Source organism: Muntiacus reevesi, chromosome 15 (assembly GCF_963930625.1).
Source record: "Muntiacus reevesi chromosome 15, mMunRee1.1, whole genome shotgun sequence".
In the NCBI taxonomy this organism is placed as follows: Eukaryota; Metazoa; Chordata; class Mammalia; order Artiodactyla; family Cervidae; genus Muntiacus; species Muntiacus reevesi.
The window spans coordinates 30,969,708-30,989,154 of NC_089263.1; the positions used below are offsets into that span (position 1 = coordinate 30,969,708).

A 19,447-nucleotide genomic window follows, 5' to 3' on the forward strand; every position below is an offset into this window, starting at 1 on the left:
CCGCCCGCAAAGTCCACTCTCCCGCCCTCTCCCCGCATCCATCCCCACATGTGTGAGCAAAGGGCCCGCCACCGGGCCACCCGGCAGCAGGTCGCCTCTTGGAATCTGCGTGAAGAACCATAAATCGCTGAGAAAGGGCCTCTTTCCTCGTGCAACAGAAGGTTAGAGTGTTTAAAGAGAGCAGTGGAACTGTTTTTATTAATCAGAACTGCTATAAAGAAAGCATTTTAATTAACATAATTATCCCGATTGAGAAAAGCAGTCCTTACTCCATAGATACTTTTCAGACTAAAGATGCAAGCTGTCACAATCAGTCATAATTAAGTAAAGCGAGCCATTTTTCTTTTTTCTCTCGCTCCCTTCCCCTCTTGGGCAACCGCTCCTCCCTAGGTTAGATCTCAAAGTAGAGACAAGGCAGATGTCACGCCTTCCACGGGTTCATACTCTCACACCCCGGCTGCCTCTGGAGTTACATTTCAGAGAGGGTGTGCCGCTAGTCAGTGGGCCCTGCACTATGACCCTCTCTCATGCCTGACCTCAGAAGGTTCTCCCCACCTCCCCGGGAAGGAAGGAGACAGACCCATCTCCAAAGGCATCCACCTCAACCCCCTGCTGGATGACAAGTCCTAGAGCACTGTTCCTCCCTGACACTTGCAGGGACTTTCCTGGGCCAGCTGACCCAGAAGGTGGAGGAGGACAGCCAGCCAGTGGGCACCCTGGACCATCACCCTGGTCTAAGCCACCAGCTGCTCCCACCTGGATGCTCAACCTTCACCTCCTACCTCTCTAATCTATACTTGACTCAAATTCAGGCCATTTTGCCACCTAACAGGTAGAAATCTGTTCACACCACAAATCTAAGTATATAACTTCCCTCATTCCAACTCAAACCCCTTCTTGGGGACTTCCCTAGTGGTCAATGGCTAAGATTTGAAGCTCCCAATGAAGGGGGCCCGGGTTTGATTCCTGGTCAGGGAACTAGATCCTGCATGCCACAACAAAGAACTAAGATCTAAGATCCAGTGCAGCCAAATAAATAAACAATAAATATTTTTTAAAAAATCTTCATGGACCTCACAGAGGCCTGGCCCAGCCCGCTTCAGCCACACCTCCCACCGTACCTCCCTAGTGTTCCCCACTGCACCCACACTGGGTGTTTCCTCATCCTTCTCAGTTCACATGCTATTCCCTCTGCCTGTTGCCCTCATCCCTGCAGCCACCACCACCCACGCTCTCAGCTCTCCTGTTGATCCTGCAGTGCTTAGCTCATGTGTCACCCCCTCAGTGAAGCCCTCCTTGACCTCCAGACCTGACCCATCCCCTCTTAAATCCTCTCACAGCACTGCATACCCGCCCCTTGCTAGTGTGTGCAGTGTGCTAGTGTGCAGTGGCCTTACAACAGCGCTGCGATTCTTTATTTAGCTTTAGTTTCCTCCGTTCAACTATAAACTTCAGAAAGCAGCCAGCCAGACACTTTACTGTTTTGCTTTGTTTGACAGTGTTCCTGTTTGTTCACTGTTGTGTCCCTACTGCCCATGACGGTGCTTGGTAGGTACTTAAGAAATACTCATGGAAGGAAAGAAGGAAGAGAAGGAGGAGGGAGGAGAAGAAAGTCTTGGCTCAGGGCAAGCTCGGGTAGACTGTCACAGCCCCTGTGTCAGATGAGGGCAGAGGTGAGGACTGCTGAGGGCACTTCAAGGAGGTAAAGGGTCATCCCAACAAACTATGAAATGTCCTACTTCCCTCATCCCATCTCAGCATCATTGCCGTGCTGTGCTGTGTGTTAGTCACTCAGTCATGTCCAACTCTTTGTGACCCTGTAGACTGTAGCCCACCAGACTCCTCTGTCCATGGGATTCTCCAGGTAAGAATACCGGAGTGGGTTGCCATGCCCTCCTCCAGGGGATCTTCCCAACCCAGGATTGAACCCAGGTCTCCCTCATGGCAGACGGATTCTTTACCATCTAAGCCACCAGGGAAGCTCTTGAATACTGGAGTAGGTAGCCTGTCCCTTTTCCAGGGGAATCTTCCTGACCCAGGAATTGAACCGGGGTCTCCTACTTTGCAGGAGGATTCTTTACCAGTTGAGCTACCAGGGAAGCCCCTCAACATTATTACTCTCCCCATTTTACAGAACTGGACACTAAGGCCTCGAGAGACAGGATCAAAGTTATGGTGAACCAGTGCAAGAGTCTGGGCCCGACTCAGGCTCTGAGAATGTCTGTTTTGAGGTGGGACAACAAGGGAGGAGAGAGATACAAGAGTACCCACTGTGGGTACAGTATTCCCCTCGGGCTTGGGGGATTGAGAACTGCTAGGAGCACCTCTTAGGATGTGAGACCTTGGATTTCTCAGTCCATCTGAGCCTTAGCTTCTCCATCTGTGAAGTGGGCAGTCTGGAGCAGGTACCATCCTCTGCCTTCTACCCATGACTCCTACTCCCACTCACCTGACAGCTAACACCCCCAAAGCTTCAGACCCCCCAACCTCCTTCCCCTGAAGAGCCAGAGATACTGACAAACACACCTACTCACCCAGGATGTGCCACCCTCCATGGCCACCCAGGGAGGGTGATGCTGGGAGCCTGCTGCTCCCCGCACCAATACCTGCAGTGAGACACGTGCACAGGTGACACCACGGGCATATTTTACCCAGACATGCTGCTGTTTCCTCCCTGAAAAGGTGCTTATTTTTTAGTACCTCTTAAATAGGAGACGCAAAGTGTATTATCAGCGCTTTTTAAATGGCTTGTTAATGCCCCTGTAAAGCTCAGCACTGGTCAGAGGAAACAGCTCACTCCTGGCCCTGGTGTGGCCTGAACTCCCTTGCAGTCTGCACTCTGAGTACCACTACTACTGAGCCCTGCACTGGACTCTGGCATTGCCAGGAACTAGACAATTCCTGGCAAAAATATGCCCAGATCCCTACTAGGACCACAAGATTCGGTAACCCTTTGGAAATGGCTGGGAGCAGACTTGGGCCCTGCCTGGAAGAAAAAAGTGGAATGAGCACAGGCTTTGTAGTCAGGTGTCCTAGGTTCAAGTTCCTTCTTGGTCACTTACCAGCTGTGTGACCTAAATCCAGTTACCAAATCTCTCTGAGCCCCAAGTTTCCTCACCTATAAAATGGCAATGCTAACTCCTGCCTCAGGGCTTTTTTGAAGAGTGAATCAGGTAATAAAAACCAAGTGCTGGCTTACATTAGATTTTCAAGGTGTGGTCATGGCTTCCCTGGTGGCTCAGATGGTAAGGAATCTGCCTGCAATGTGGGAGACCCGGGCTTGATTCCTGGGTCGAGAAGATCCCCTGGAGAAAGGAACGGCTACCCACTCCAGTATTCTTGCCTGGAAAATCCCATAGACAGAGGAGCCTGGCAGGCTACAGTCCAGGGGGTCGCAGAGTCAGACACGACTGAGTGACTAACACTTTTACTTTCTTTCAATGGCATTATGGTTATGTTTTTTAAAGAGTCCTTACCTTTTAGAGATATACCCTGAAGCATTTATGGATAAAATTATACGATGTCAAAATAACCCAGTGGTGGCGGGGAGTGGGTGGGTACAGAGGAAACCAGTCTGGTCCTGAGTCCACGCTCCCTGATGAGTATGTGGGGTTCAGTACCCCTCCACTTTCAGATAGGCTGACATTTTCACACCCAACCATCACACAGGCATCCAGCCAGCACGTGTTCATTAAATCCAGGGGCATGCTTTCCCAGCCACTGAAGCCTTGGACCCCTTGCACAGCAAGGGCCAGCAAGAAAATATAAAACACCAGGAAGGAGCGTGGAGTGGGGAGCTGAATCTTCACAGGGGTACCCCCAGAGGCTCCTGCTGTCTGCAGAAGGGGAGACAGGCAGGTGAGGGACCCCAATAATACAGGGACTTGGGATACCCTGGAAGTCAGGCAACCTCTGTTTAAGGGACCCAGGGACCACCACTTTCCCTCTCTGAGCTACAGATTCCTATCATTATAAGGGGGTGGTAACAACCCACCCCACTTGACCCGTCTGACCTGCCCAGGGTAGCAGGGGCCCGGCCTGAGGCAGGTGCTTAATCGCCCTTGGACTGGCCCCCACCTTCCTTAGTAAATTTAAACACAACCACTTTCAGCTACTGAAGTTTGGGGTGGACAGGCCAACTTCCTACGGGCACAGGGATGCACACCTGATAAGAGCCATCCCACTCTCAGGAAGCGCCCAGGGGTAATGTCATTTTGGAAACTACACTGTACCCAGCAAAGCCTCAGGACATGGGGCTGAGATGACTGGATTGGGGGGAAAAGGGAAAAGGCAATAGTAATACAGTAGTCATGTACCTATGTGAGAGTTGGATCATAAAGAAGGCTGAGTGCTAAAGAATTGACGCTTTCAAGCTGTGGTGCTGGAGAAGACTCTTGAGAGTTCCTTGGACAGCAAGAAGAGCAAACCAGTCAATCCTAAAGGAACTCAACCCTGAATATTCACTGGAAGGACTGATGCTGAAGCTGAAGCTCCAATACTTCTGCCACCTGATGTGAAGAGCCGACTCACTGGAAAAGACCCTGATGCTGGGAAAGATTGAAAGCAGGAAGAGAAGGGGATGACAGAGGATGAGATGGGTGGATGGTATCAGCCACTCCATGGACATGAGTTTGAGCAAACTGGGAGATTCTGAAGGACGGGGAAACCTGGCATGCTGCAGTCCACGGGATGGCAAACAGTCCGACAGGACTTACAGACTGCACAACACCAACAGTAACAATAGCAGCAACAACAACAGGGCCTGACTCCGGCACAGGGTCAACAGGCTTCACCTGCACCTCTCCGACCGCCTCGCCCAGGTAGGCGGTACGATTCCTCCCCCTGGAGGGAGGAAATCGAGGCGCGGAAGATGTGACAGCAAGACAGGGCAGAGCCAAGCCCGAACCTGCCACCCAAGCCCAAGGGCCAACAGGGCGAGAAGACGCTGGGGACACGCGATCACCCCAAGGGACCATCAGCGAAAAGTGCCCAGGCCGGGAGCCTGCGGCCCCCCTGAAGCCAGCCCTCTCCAGGCCTCCGTCTCTTCACCTGTGACACGCGGGCAGGGAGACCCCAGCCCTACCTAGCGGGCACGAGGGGAAGGCGGCAGGGCTTGGAGAGGAGGCCGTATCTCGAAGGTTCCTGAGGGAGCCGAGGCGGCTGTGAGGTAAGTCGGGGCGCGGGGGCGGGAGGCGAGAGAACGAGACGGATCTCTCTCAGGCTCGGGCGCTGTGATATTTTCCCCGGGTTATATTTTTAGATGGACTACTTTCTGGCCCCTCCCCCTGCCTCAGTAGGAGGAAGAACACTGAAATAGCTGGGTGTGCGTGTCTGAGCAGCTATATATAGTGGGCCCACACCCTCACCCAGGGCTTCTCCCACTCACTGCCCCCAGAGCAGGAGCCGGGCGGGGACGGTGCCCCCTCTTGCCCAGGGGCCACGGAGTCTGCTCGACTGCCCTGGCTCCCTCCAGGCACACCCCTCTCCGCAATACATGCCTGTGCACACGTACACACAGCCAGACACACATGCTCAGTGGCTGCCGGCTCGGACCTGTCTCAGGGGGTCGTTGGAGAAGGCCCAGAGCAACCGGCAAGCCCCCTCCCCGGGAGGGTGGGATGGGTGAGGAGAGTAAGGAGATGATTTCCAAAAACCTAATTGTAATTCTCTCGGCCTGGGGTTTGCTGGTCTACACACCGCCATCAGGTTCCTTTCTTGGACTTGTCAAATCTTCAGACTCTGTCACTTCAGCATCCTGAGCAGAAGATACATCTAAAGTCAAACACATTCCCCCAAACACGTCCATCTGAGTCCTCAAGTTCGGATGGGGAAACTGAGAGCTGAAGCTCACCAGCCAGTCAGAGCCACTTGGAAGCTTCAAGCTCACCTCTCTGAACTCAGCTGCATCATCAGTGAAGTGGGGCTGAGGCAGGCTGGCTCCCACCTCATGGGCTACTGTGAGGAGTAAACGGAGTGAGGCACATGAAGCCACCATTCCATAATGAGAAAGCGGGCCATGAGCTCCCAAGGGCGGGAAGAAACCCACAGTCTCCCTTGGCCAGAGGCCCCAGGGGGCCAGGCCCCAGCCTCATGGCCAGGGACTGGTCCATTTCCACCCCACATCCTAGCCTGGCAGGTCTCCACCCAGCCCACAGCAGGTGCTTCCCAGATGGCACGTGGACCCGGTTACCACCTACCCTAGGAGAGCCTGAGATGGCATCCTGGCCTCCTCTCCGTCCTCCCACTGGTCACATAAGCCATGGTAGAGGGTCAAGGTGGGAGGATTCACCCTCATGACCACCCCCCTCCAGATGGTGGGGCTCCTCCTCGGTGTCTGAAGCTGCTTTGGGTGTACCCAGTCCAGAGGCAGGCCTCACTGGACTTAACTGATTTCTTGTGCCAGGACCTAAGCAGGACAAAGAGCCCTGGATGGGGAATTCAGTGACTGGAGTCTGAGTCCTACATCAGCCGTGTGAGCTTAGGGGTATCAGAGTCCCCATTTACACAGGGCAGGGAGTGGACTCGTGGTCTTTGGGAACCTTGGGATCACAGTCCATTCTGAGCACAGCTGACTCCCCACAGAGAGACTTACAGCCATCATCTTGCTGAACCCTCAAAATTCCCCTGAGGGAAGGAAACAATGGTCATTTTTCAGATAAAGAAACTGAGGCCCAGGGAAGGGAAAAGACCTACCTGGGTCACACAGAAAGCTGGTGGCTCCATGGGCGGCCTTATCAGAGGTGGAGCCTGCATCACCAAGCCTGGGGAAGCCAGGACACCTGGGGTGCCTGTGCTGAACCACTGGCTAGCAAAATTCCCAACCATGTGCCAACGAGAAGCGGTGTGTGAGCCGGCTCCAGCATGGATGGCACTGCTATAATGTGTGTAAAAGCGCCCTGTCCCCTTCCTATACCCATCCCCTAGTCATTGTGCCCAGGTTCAGAACTTTATTCTTCTAGCTCTAAGATTCCATTTGGTTTGGTGGGTTTTTAGCCCAGAGCTTCCATCAACTGAGAACCCAAGGTGAGAACCACCTCTTGTTTGCAAATGTGGGACTCTGCCTTCATCTAAGTCATCAGAAGATTGGGGCAGAATGAGGCCAAGGCCCTAAATGCCACCCCCCCCCACCCCGCCCCGGGGACCTTCTTGCCACAAACCAATATCTGCTGTGGACTCCTTGTGTCACTGATCCTGTCCATTTCTCTTGAGTACACTGCACCCATATCTGTCCCATCACAGAGCCCCAGAATTCACCCAGAGGCCCCAGCAGCCCTGGAGATAGGTGGGGAAGAAGCCTGCATCCCTGTAGGGACCCACACCACCCCAGTGGGGCCATGGGTACTTGCCCTGCCTAACTGGGCCTGGGTACAGCAGAGCCCAAAGAGGGGAGGAGGAAGGACTCAGGGCCAGGGCAATAGCCATCCCCCAGGTAGAAAGGGCGTGGATCTGATGGACCTGGATATATAGATATTGCACAGGAAAGAATTAACTTGCAGTTGCTTCATCCTGCATTAAGTTTCTGGATGGAAAGTAAGAGTGTTAGTTGCTCAGTCATGTCCAACACTTTGTGACCCCACAGACCATAGCCCACCAGGATCCTCTGTCCATGGGATTTTCCAGGCAAGAATACTGAAGTGGGTAGCCATTCCCTTCTCCAGGGGATCTTCCTGACACAAGGACTGAACCCAGGACTCCTGCATTTCAAGCGATTCTTTACCACCTGAGTCACCTGGATATCCACATGCAAAAAAAAAAAAAAAAAATGAGGTTGGACCCTTAAGGTACACCGTATACAAAAATTAACTCAAAACGGATTAAAAATCTAAATGTAAACCCTGAAACTATGAAACTCTAAGAGGAAAACATAAGGGGAAAGCTGTATGACATTGGACCTGACAATGATTTCTTGAATAGAACACAAATGCACAGGCAACAGAAGCAAAAATAGACATATGCTGCTGCTGCTAAGTTGCTTCAGTCGTGTCCGATTCACTACAAACCCATAGATGGCAGCCCACCAGGCTCCCCCGTCCCTGGGATTCTCCAGGGAAGAACATTGGAGTGGGTTGCCATTTCCTTCTCCAATGCATGAAAGGAAAAGTGAAAGTGAAGCCGCTCAGTCGTGTCCAACTCTTAGCAACCCCATGGACTGCAGCCTACAGGCTCCTCCATCCATGGGATTCTTCAGGCAAGAGTACTGGAGTGGGTTGCCATTACCTTCTCCAAATAGACATATGAGGCTACATCAAATTTAAATACTTCTGCATGTCAAAGGAAACAAAGTAAAAGGGCAACCTACTAAATGGGAGAAAATGCTTGCATATTACACATCTCGTAAGGGGTTAATATCTAGACTAAAGAATTCCCAGAACTCAACATCAAAAACCAAATAATCCAATAAAAAAGTGAGCAAGGGACTTGAATAGACATTTCTCCAAAGAAGATACAGAAATGGGGGGGAAATGTGAGGCCCCTCAGACTGAGCCTCTTCAGAGATGACCCCTGGGGTCAAGGCTGTTTCTCCTCCCTCAGACCAGGCCCACTTCCCCTCTACCCCTGGCTGCCTCTCCCCATCCCAGTCCAGCCAGGCCTGGTGGTGATAGATTCTACCACAGTGCAAGCATTTCAGGCAGCTGCCTTCTCCCACCACCAGCAGTGATTGATGCTCAGCCTGTCAGGAGCCCATTCATCACAGCCACGCCACAGTCCCACAAGCCCAAGGCAGGTGGACTGCACTGGGGCCTGCCTGAGTCCTGACCCTCAGAGTCTTCTCAGCTTCCAACCAGGCCAGAGACCAAAGCCTCACTGAGGGCCAGGGCCTGAGTGATGGCCACATCTGGAGTTGGGCTTTCTACAGCCCTCACCACCTCACTCCTGCCCCTTCCTTATAGCCTCCAGGGAGGGACCTCCAGCAGTGGCTCTAGGGGATCAGACGGAGCTAATAGGAACTTATCTTGTCTGCTCCCTCCCAGCTATGTGGCCTTGCAGGCCTCATCTTCTCTGAGGCCCTGTTTCTTCATGGGTAATATGAGTGTCACATTACTCCCTCATCAGCCCACCAGCTGGGTCAAATGCTTGGAATATAATGGAAGTGTAATAAATAATGGACCCCACCCCTTTCTCTTGAATCCAGAGTGCCTGAGTTCAAATCCCCATTTGGCCACTTATGAGTTGTGTTACATTGGGCAAGTTACTTAACCTTTCTGTTTTCATTTCTTCTTCTGTGAAACGGCCTCATGGGTTGTGGTGAGGATTAAATAAATAAAGATTTGTAAAATGCCTAGAACAGCGCCAGGCACATAGCGGGCACTTAGGAAGCATCACTGTGTTTGTAATTGGTGTATTGTTGGTGTCCTATTTCACAGGCTGCTTCGCGGGCTGAACATGTCTGAGTATAAGCAAGATTCTGCAAACTGGAGATCCCATCCTGTGACTGCTGAACATCCCTTCCCTTTAACCCTCCTTCCCTGCACCACTTTATGGAGACTTCCATCCCTCAGGAGCCCAGGAAGCACTGGGAAGGTGGCAGGGAAGACTCTGTCCTGCCTCTGAGCAGCTCAGGAGCCACTGGCGAGGTGGGCATAGGGCAGCCCCAAAGGCTGAGCTAGGCTTAGGGCTGAAAGCCAGGAATCCAGGCACAGGGAACTGCGGCTGGTACTCAGGCAAGGAGGAAACACTGGAAGTTCTTGAGGCAGGCAGGCAGGCACAGGTGGCCTCAGACCCAGTGTGTCCACGATCTAATGTGCCCAGAGCCTTTTCTTCCTATTGCATCCTATTTTTCCTGCCCTGGATTACATCTCTTAGTATGCTTGGAAGCCTTCTCAAATATTTGATAGAATAAAGTGGGTATAAATATATAATAGGTAACATGTAAATTGGAAGAAAAAAACAAACAAACAGCTTTCTCCCACCACACCCACGGCTCCTCCTCAGGTCAGGGGAACTCGGGGCCTGAGTCTGGAGAGGGGGAGTTCGGGGGTGGGGACTGGGGGTGGAAGTTGTGGCAGGCTCCAGCCTTGCCCCTCCTGCCTCTGGTCTCTAGTTGCACACAGGAACTGGGAGGGTCCTATTCTCATCCTAGAACTTTCCACGGCCCTGCTAATAACGACATTGGCATCTATGACTAGAATTTGTTGAGTGCCTACTGTGTGAAAAGCCTCACTCTTGGTGCGCCCATGAGCACTCCAGCTGATCCTCCAACAGCTCTGCAAGGTGGGTTGTGCTATCATTCTCCCTTCTCCAGGTAAGAAAACTGAGGCACAGGGGGCTCAAGTAACATGTCGACAGTCACACAGCTGGGAAGTACTAGAGCGGGGATGCACACAGGCTTTCTGATGCCACAGCCCAGGTTCTTAACAATTACCCATACTAAAAAGGACATGTCACTGCAGCACTACTTACAATAGCCAGAACATAGAAGCAGCCTAAGTGTCCATCGATAGAGGAATGGATAAAGATGTGGTGCATATATACAGTTGAATATTACTCAGTCAGAAAAAAAAATGAGACTATGTCATTTGCAGAGATGTGGATGGGCCTCAAGTCTGTCATACATAGTGAAGTAAGTCAGAAAGAGAAAAACAAACATTATATATTAACACATATAGGTGGAATCTAGAAAAATGGTACAGATGATCTTATTTGCAAAGCAGAAGTAGAGACACAGACATAGAGAACAAATGTATAGACACCAAGGGGGAATGGTGGGATGAATTGGGAGATTGGGATTGACAGAGATACACGACTATGTGTAAAATAGGTAACTAATGAGAACCTACTGCATAGCACGGGGAGCTGTACTCAGTGCTCTGGGACCTAAATGGAAAGGAAATCCAGAAACAAGAGATATATGCAGTGGTGTTGTTCAGTCACTCAGTTGGGTCTGACTCTTTGTGACCCCGTGGACTGTATGCATATAGATCGCAGACATATACCTTATAACCCCATGGATACATATGGCTGATTCACTTTGTTGTATAGCAGAAACAGTAAAGCAACTATACTCCAAAAAATATTTTAAAAATAAAATGGTATAAATAAATAATACAAAGGTTATGTGAGTTCCCTGATGGCCTAGTGGTTACAATTCAGTGTTTTCACTGCCAAGGCCCAGGTTCAGTCCCTGGTTGGGGAACTGAAATCCCACAAACCATGCGGTGGGGCAAAAAAAAAAAAAAAGGCTGAAAAAGGACATGAGACTGGGTGGGGTGCCGGGGGCTCAGCAAGACATCCCTGAGACCAAGAGTCCAGCCCCAGCCCCCTGCCCACCCATGCAGGGGCCGCCCCTGCCTCCCTGACTTTCTGTGTCTGCACCAAACCAGGCTCTCTCCTCCCCTCCAGCTGTGTTAACAGGCGTGAGCCTGGGGAGGGTGGCTAGGTTAGGATGCATTCACTCCACAAGTAGCAGGGCAGGAGGTGAGCAGGCACTGTGAGGTAGCCAGCAGGGGGACAAAGGCCTGACTTTTCACCATAGTGGCCTGAGCCCCTCCAGAGCCTCAGCTTCCACGTCTATAAAAACAGTCAGAATCTGCTGGCAGGCTCGTTGAGGCGGTGCATATCAGAGGCCTCCCTGGGGCCTGGCCCACAGGGCTGGGCAGGATCCTGACTCCCTAAGCTTTACAGGACTGCCCACTGAGCAAAACCAGAGCTGGGCCCCACCAGGTCAGAACCCTACCTCACTACACCTTCTCTGCCTCAATTTCTTCAGCAGTAGAATGGGTATAATAGAATTATCACTAACCCGTGCCTGGCATACAACATCTCAGCCAGTAATTATTTTTATTATCCTGGGGCACCTCTAGTTCACGCCAGAAATCCCCTCTTCCTGGGTGGTGGATTGGACAGAGTCATGTGCAGAACAGGGTTAGGGGCCAGGCACCAGGCTCCAATGTGGAAGCCGCCCCCCAGATGCCAATTCCGCAGGAGGTGGCAGAGAGCCACCCAGCTGCCGAAGTCTCCCAGAAGCATCCAGCCAAACAGGGAGGACATGGACATATAGTCATACATGCACACCCAGGACCATGCATGACCACAGCCCAGAACAGCCAGAGCCTAGCACCACAACCCCACCGGTTCCTGGTGCCCTGCAGGCCCCCCAGGACATAGGATACAGTGGGGTTCAATCTCACCTCTGCCTCTTCTGTGACTTGGATCAACTCGCCCTCCCTATATGGGCCTCCATTTTGCATATGGAAACAGAGCTTGTGATAGCCCTCTCCTCTATGAGGGTTGAATGAGGTTACGTGTGTGAAAACTGTGCTAGGTGCCCGGCAGGTGGCATGTGCCAGTTCTTTCTCTTCCCCTCTGTCCTCCCTGCCTCCCACTTCCACCTGCCCTGCCTTTCAGGCCAGCCCCAGCATTATGGCTGCTGCCTTCCTGCACCCCGTTTAAAGCAGCCTCTCTACCTCCTTGCCACTTGATGTCACCCCTCTGTGCCCCTCTCCACCCTGGCAGCTGAAAGCACCAATCACCAAAGCAGGGAGAAGCTCCCTCGTACTCAGCAGTGCCCCCGGCAGCCTTCAGTAATTGATACCCAGAGGAGGACAGCAGAGCCGCCTTCCCACCACCACAACCGCAGGGCCGGAGTACAGAGACCCAAATACCACTGGCTTCAGCCGCAGCTGGCTCAGCTGCCCACCCACCCGTAAGAGTAACCAGCCACCAACCCTGCAATCGTAGTAGCGCCATGGACGGGGCCCTTGCCACATGCCAGGCCATGTTTCAAAGCTTCTCACACATCATCTTATCCAACATCCCCATGAGGAAGTGCCTGTTGCGCCCATGGTACAGATGAGGAAACTGAAGAACAGAGAAATTAGGAACCTTGCTCAAAGTCACACAATTCACAAATGGTGACAGTATGAACCCAGGTGATCTGGCTTCGAACTTGGGCTCTTAACTCTCTACTTTTCTGCTAAGTTTATCCCCAAGCATTATAGAAATGCCCACGACTGAAGGTCTGGTGGGGAGAGGGGAGAGGGCCATGGGGTCTCCCTTCTGTGCTGAGCTAACAGAGGTGAAAACCAAGGAAACAGAGACACTCTGACTTCTTAAAGCTGAAAATTACATCCCCAGGAATAGGATGTCAATCAGGGCACAGGCCTGACTCCCAGCCCCATCAGTCCCCTGTTTTAGAAATGAGGGCAGTCACAGCTTGGGTCCACATCTCAGACCCACACCAAAAGTCAAGCCAGTGAATTCTGGCAGGCATGATGGAGAGGGGGTGGGTGTATAGCGAGCCCACCTATCCAGGCCGGAGCCTTTCCCTAGGCCTCCTAGGCTCTGCTGGGTGGACCCAGGCCCCTTCTGGAGCAGCCCTCACATTTCTGGTGCCCTCAGATGCCCACGTGTGGCTTCACATGGGGCAGAGCACTGACCAAGGCTGGCCACCAGCCGCGCCCAGCCTTGAGTGCAGATGGAGCCTGTGCCCTGGTGTGACCCGCGGCTCCCCCTTCTGCCCCTGGACAGATGCTGCTGTAACCTTGGCTCCCAGATTTGCATAATGCCTCCCTGCCAGGCTCCCTGTGCCCCGCCCCCCCATGTGGGCGCTGTTCCAGCACAGGTTTCTTCTCTTCCAAAGATTCCTCGGGCCATCCCACGAGTCATAAATAATCAAACGTGCATCAGATGCTAGTTCCAGGTGTGCCAGATGACATCCCTTCAGACTTCTGCAGTTGCCCTGTGGATCTGAACCTGCTCCTTCCCAGTTCTACCCCTAAGCAGCATCCCTGTAGCTGAAGCCCACGTCTGAAACAAGCACCTGGCTTGCTCTCACTCAACTGAGTGGGGCTGGGACCCACTTGGCCAACCAGGGGATGGTGAACTGCAGAGAGCAGCTAAGGGCAGTGACTGTGGGGTAGCTTCTAAGAGGGGCACACTCTGAGCAGAGGGGCTTAGTGTGCAAACACAGAGGAGAGGAAAGAGGTGTGTGCCACGGAGAGGGAACCCCAGAGACCAGCCAAGTGGCTTCATCGTGCAGCCCTGCTGATTGTGGTCCCCTGGTCCGGAAGGGAGTTCAGCTCCCACACCACATGTCATGGCTTCTCTGGAGGGCAGATCCCAGCTCCTGGGGACCTGGACAGGAGGCATGGTGGACAAGAGTGTGGCCTCCAAACATTCGTCTCCCCTTGGGAGGCCCCAAACGGGGAGGCAATGTGTGGAGTAGTTGGGAGTGATGTGTAGACTGTAGAACTTGGAGAGAGACCCTGAGCCAGATCCTATCTTGGCCAACAGGGCGCCATCCCCACCTCCCGCCTCGGCATTTCCACCTCTAGGAAGGGAACAAACTGCTCCCACTCATGAGCTGTTGTTAAGATTAATGGGCTAATTAAAGTGTGAAAAATGTTTCTTGTAGACTCGAAAGAGGTGGCTAACCATGGCAAATTAATAACAATTAACACCCCTCCTCCAGGCAGTCTACCTGGACTGGGTTCACTGGGCAGTTTTTCCTCACAAGAATGGCAGGAAGTCTGTGCTGGCCTTTGCAGGGGTGTCCAAGTTCCGCTCTGTTCCCCAGAGTCCTGCAGACTCTTCCCAACAACCAGACCCACCCCTTGCCTGACCCCAGGCTCTGTGCTCACAGAACTCAGTCCCTGAGGCAAAAATAACTGATGTGCCTTTTAATATCTCCTGAGCATCAACTGTGTTCTAGGCTCTGTAGCAAGCCTTCTCTATACAGCACAATGCTCTGAAAGATGCGCTGTGAAGGTCCCCTTTCACAGATGGGGAAATGCAGATGAGTCACAAAGACAAGGGGGAAGCCAGGACTCCAAATGGTTATCCCAGTGAACCCCCGCCCTGTGCGTGCAGCAAGGCTAGACAGTCAGATAAGGGTGGAGGACCAGGGAACCCTACCCTCAAGTCCCCCAGTGCTCCCCGCTGGTTGCTGCTATTGCTGTGAAAGGCTTGGGGGGGGATGGTGCCACCTCCCCCCCTTCACACTCCTCCGCTCCCTCCCTTGCATGGAGGCGAGACTGACTCAGCAGACACCCTGGGGCCCCTGACACCAAATTAGAGCCAGAGCCCTCCTAGAAATCATCCACTCAGCAAAGCCTCCTTGGAGCTGAAGTCCGAGGAGACACAAGAAACTGGGGGGAGGGGAGGCAAAGTGTCTGCCCTGCGTGGAGACCTGCTGGGGCCTGTCCATGCAGGCCCTCATCAAACAGCATTCTCCAGGCCCCAGAATACTGTCCCCAAAATGCTTATTCATTGCAGAGCACAACCAGGCCCCCAAACCCTGAGCTCGACCACCCAGAGCACCCACAGCCTAACTCATGCCCTGGCTTGTCCCTCACAGGCAGGCCCACAGCTCTGCCCCATGCTCAGTGAGGGACCTCCAGGGTCCCCGATCCCCACTCCTGACTAGTTCCTAGGCCAGCAGCTCCCAAACCCCAGCAGCTGCTCCCCAGCATTAGTGAGCCTCACCCCATCTGACCTAGGAACCACTCTCCTCTTTTCTCTCCTGAAAGCTGATCCCAAACCCCTTCTGCATTCTGCAACTCAGAAGCACCCCCAGGATCATGGCTGGAGGAAGGCAGAGGCTCCGGGAGATGGAAGAGGAGAAAGAAAGAAAGAAAGAAAAGATGGCAGAGAGGGCCAAGCAGAAGGAGACAAGGCCTCTGGAACCTGCCCCGCATACATTTCACCCTCCGGTCCTCTCCTCATCCACCACCACAGACATCCACTGCTTACCTCTAGGGGGTGCAAGCAGGCTCAGGGACTCTTCAGAGGGACACCTGCAGAGACAGCAGAGAAGGGGTGAGAGCACAGTCAGATGAAGACCTGCAGACTCTTCACCCAGAGAACCCGTCTGGCAATCAACCCCACCAAGCCTCTGCCCTACAGCCCAGGACAAGAGGGAGTAGGAGACTGGGCAGCCCAGGGGTGCCAGACTCACTGCACAGAGTTAAGAATGCCCTTTTCCATAAGTCAAGTACCCTGCTGCAGCTGGCTGGGGAGGGGCCTCAGGAGAGATGGAGTTATCCCAGAGGGTTCCTGCTGCAAGCCCAGAGCTCCACGTGGGCCCTGAGGGACGGGCACATAAGCAGAGAGCAGCTGTCCCCTCCTACCTGTACCTGTGGGTTCTCTGGCCCCTGGACACACAGGATTGAGCCTCAGATTCTCCCTCCTGGGGTCAGATGTGGTGGCCAGAGGGAGCACCCACGCTCTTTCTTTCACCTTTAAGTGGCGCCTTGACCTGGTCATCTCAGCTTTGTCACCAGTTCACCCCACGACCCTGGGCAGGCCCACTCCCCTCATTGGGCCTTGACTTCCCCATCAATACCAGTGGGTGAATCAGAGTTGCCTGGAGGGCTTGTGAAAACACAATATGCTGGGCCCCACCTCCAGAGTTTCTGATTTCAGCAGCTCCAGGATGGGGCCCAAGAATCAGCACTTCCAAGAAGATCCCAGGCGATATTGATGCTGCCATTTGGGGATCACACTTTCAGAACTGCTCGTCTAGTTGTGTCTGGCCTGCAAAGTGCATATTCCACACCCTCAAGGAGTTCACAGGCTAACCGAGGAGACCACACGTATGTGCACACACCACTGACTCAAGGAATGTGGAAATGTGGCTTATAGATCACAGAAGGAAATGTGGCTTATAGATCTACTAGGTTTGGGCTATGGGCCAGTGCAGTCGGGTAAGGCTTCCTGGAGGAGAGAAAGGCCTAATTTACCTTTCATTACATATTGTAGTCTTATTCCTATATAAGTAATACAGGCATACCTTGCTTTATTGCACTTTACAGTTATTGTTTTTACAAATTAAAGGTTTGTGCCAACCCTGCATTGAGTGAGTCTATCAGCATCATTTTTCCAACGGCATTTGCTTGCTTCATGCCTCTGTGTCACTTTTTGGTAATTTTGCAATAGTTGAAACCCTCCACTAGCAAAAAGATTATGACTCACTGAAGGCTCAGATGATGGTTAAAATTTTTTTAGCAATGAACTATTTTTTAATTAAGGTATGAACCTGGTTTTTTTCAGCCATAATGCTATTACTTAATAGACTGTAATACAGTGTAAACATAACTTTTATGTACACTGGGAGACCAAAAACTTCATGTGACTCACTTTACTGCAATATTCATTTTATTGTGGGGGTCTAGAACCAAACCCACAATATCTCTGAGGTGTGCCTGCACAGAGAGCTTTCTCTTGTTAAAGAGCTTCAGATACAGATGTTGTTGTTGTTCAGTCGCTCAGTCATGTCCGACTCTTTGCCACCCCATGGACTGTAGCCCACCAGGTTCCTCTGTCCATGGGATTTCCCAGGCAAGAATACTGGAGTGGGTTGCCATTTCCCTCTCTAGGGGATCGTCCCTACCCAGGAATTGAACCCACTTCTCCTGCATTGCAGGAGGATTCTTTACCACTGAGCCACCAAGGAAGCCCTTCAAATACAGATACCTATAGGGTAAACATATTCTCACTCACAACCACATCTCCAGAGGTCCTGACTGCCCATCTGGTGTGAAACTTTCACTAAGCATTTGCACAGACATACAGAGAGGTACACAAATGTTTATATATAGAACAAACCCGCGGTTACACACCAGGCAGGAAAGTGTCCGTACTGGTGTATAATCAGGTTCCTCACTTAATAGATTTTGGAAAACTTTCCCTATCTATATATAAAGATAATAATGATCACTGCTTGTATTCACTGAGCACCTACTATGGGCCAGATACTGGGTTGAGCACTATATGTATTAACCCATTTGATTATCGTAACACTCCTCTCCCCAAGATGGGGGCTGCTGTTAGCCTAATTTGTAGAGGAGAAAACCAAAGTGCAGAGTAACCTGCCCAAGAACATCCAGCCCAGGGAGTGGCTGAGCACATGAACACCAGTGTCCATGCTCCAAACGGAGCCTCCCCATGCTCAGTGCTACATGGAGGAACTCCACTCAGGGACAAACGCTCACCTACTTAATCAGACCTCCCAGGACGAGTGCTTAGGGGGTTCCAATTTTTCATTTCCATTGCTAGGAAAAAGCCTGCCTCTTTGTACACATGCATTCCTAAAAAGTAGGTCAAAAGGTGTACACATCTTACTTTTTTCTTGGAGGGGGAGCACTTCGTAGTTCCCCAATCAGGGATCAAATCCACACTCCCTGCGGTGGAAGTTGGAGTCTTAACCCCTGGACCACAGGGGTGAGATCTCAGGGTAAACACATTTTAAATTTGGATACACTGCCAAATTGTCCTCCAAAAATGTCTAAGCCAACGCCAGGCTGACTATTTCCCCAGGTGAATGCCTACTGAAGAACAATTCCCACTTACTGAGTACGTTACTAGTTGCCAGATCCAGTAACATCTGGGTTGTCATTTCTATTTTGCAGATGTGGAACAGAGGCTCCGAGAGGTTAAGTTTATCGCCCAAGGTCACACATCTGATAAAGAACATATCGATTTTCTTTGATATTATGGAGGAAGAGAGAGAGGGAGGAAAAAAGGGAGGGCGAGAGAGAGAGATGTTCCTCAACCCACATGACCCACATGCCCTTCCATCTTTCTGCTCCCATTTATAGCAAAGGTCTCGAGCAGTCCCTACTCGGCGTCTCAGCCTCCGCTCCCTCACTTCCAGCTCTTCCTCACTCCCTCTCCAGTTGTACTTCCACTCCGTCACTCCACAAAACTGCTCTTCTCAAGGTTCCCAGAAACCTGCGTTTTGCCAAACCCAGCAGTCACCCTGATGGGGCTAACAGCTTCCTCCGACAGGAAACACTTTATCTCTGGGCTCCCAGGATTCAGCCTCTCCTGGTTGTGCTCCCAGGCTTTCCTCCCTTCTCACCCAACCTGCCTCCAAACATCCAAGGCCCCAGGGCTGGCAGGGCTCTCTGCTCTCACCTAGTCTCTGTAGCTTTAAGTCCAGCCACGCCCCCAATCTCTCTCCAGCCCCAGCTCTCTCCTGAGCACCAGCTGCGTGTATCCACAGGCCTATTTGTCATCTCCACTTGCTCATCTAAGAGACCTGTCCAAAACAGAACTCTTAATTTTTATCCCCAAAATTACATCTCCCTCAAGCCTTGACTCCTCTCTGCCTCATCCCACACCCAAGCCATCAACACACCAGGTCAGTACAACCCCGGAAACACATCCCAAACCTACCTGCTTCCCCTGTTCCTCTGCTCTTGCCCTCATCAGCCCTTGCCTGGATAACTGCAGCAGCCTCCTGCCTCTCCGAGCTCCCTGATCCCACCCTGGTCCCAAACTATCACAGCAGGCACATAATGGTACAGACAGAATCCTTTGCTCTCCAGCCATGTGCAAGGGGTTTCCATGGCAGAGAGAATCAAGTCCAGACTGTTCAAAGTCTGCCCACCACAGCTCAGAATTCACCTTGAACCACAATCTGGCCCCCTCCCACACCAGCCAGTTTCGGGGACTCTGTCATTGCTGCTCCTTCTCTCCAGAATGCTATTTCCCCAGACCTTCTTAT

The 19,447-nt window shown here is 52.1% G+C and overlaps 1 protein-coding gene across 3 annotated transcripts in view; it reads right to left on the bottom strand.

Moving 5' to 3' along the window:
• The window catches only part of LINGO1 (leucine rich repeat and Ig domain containing 1), a 211,755-nt gene that overhangs the window by 113,460 nt on the left and 78,848 nt on the right, over positions 1–19,447 (bottom strand). For 2 of the 3 annotated variants that reach the window (XR_010659206.1, XM_065906954.1), the window contains exon 3: positions 15,691–15,734. The exons of the other annotated variant lie outside the window; for it this stretch is intronic. The gene's annotated coding sequence lies outside the window, so the exon portion shown is untranslated. The remainder of the gene's footprint in view (positions 1–15,690; positions 15,735–19,447) is intronic. 3 annotated transcript variants of the gene reach the window in all.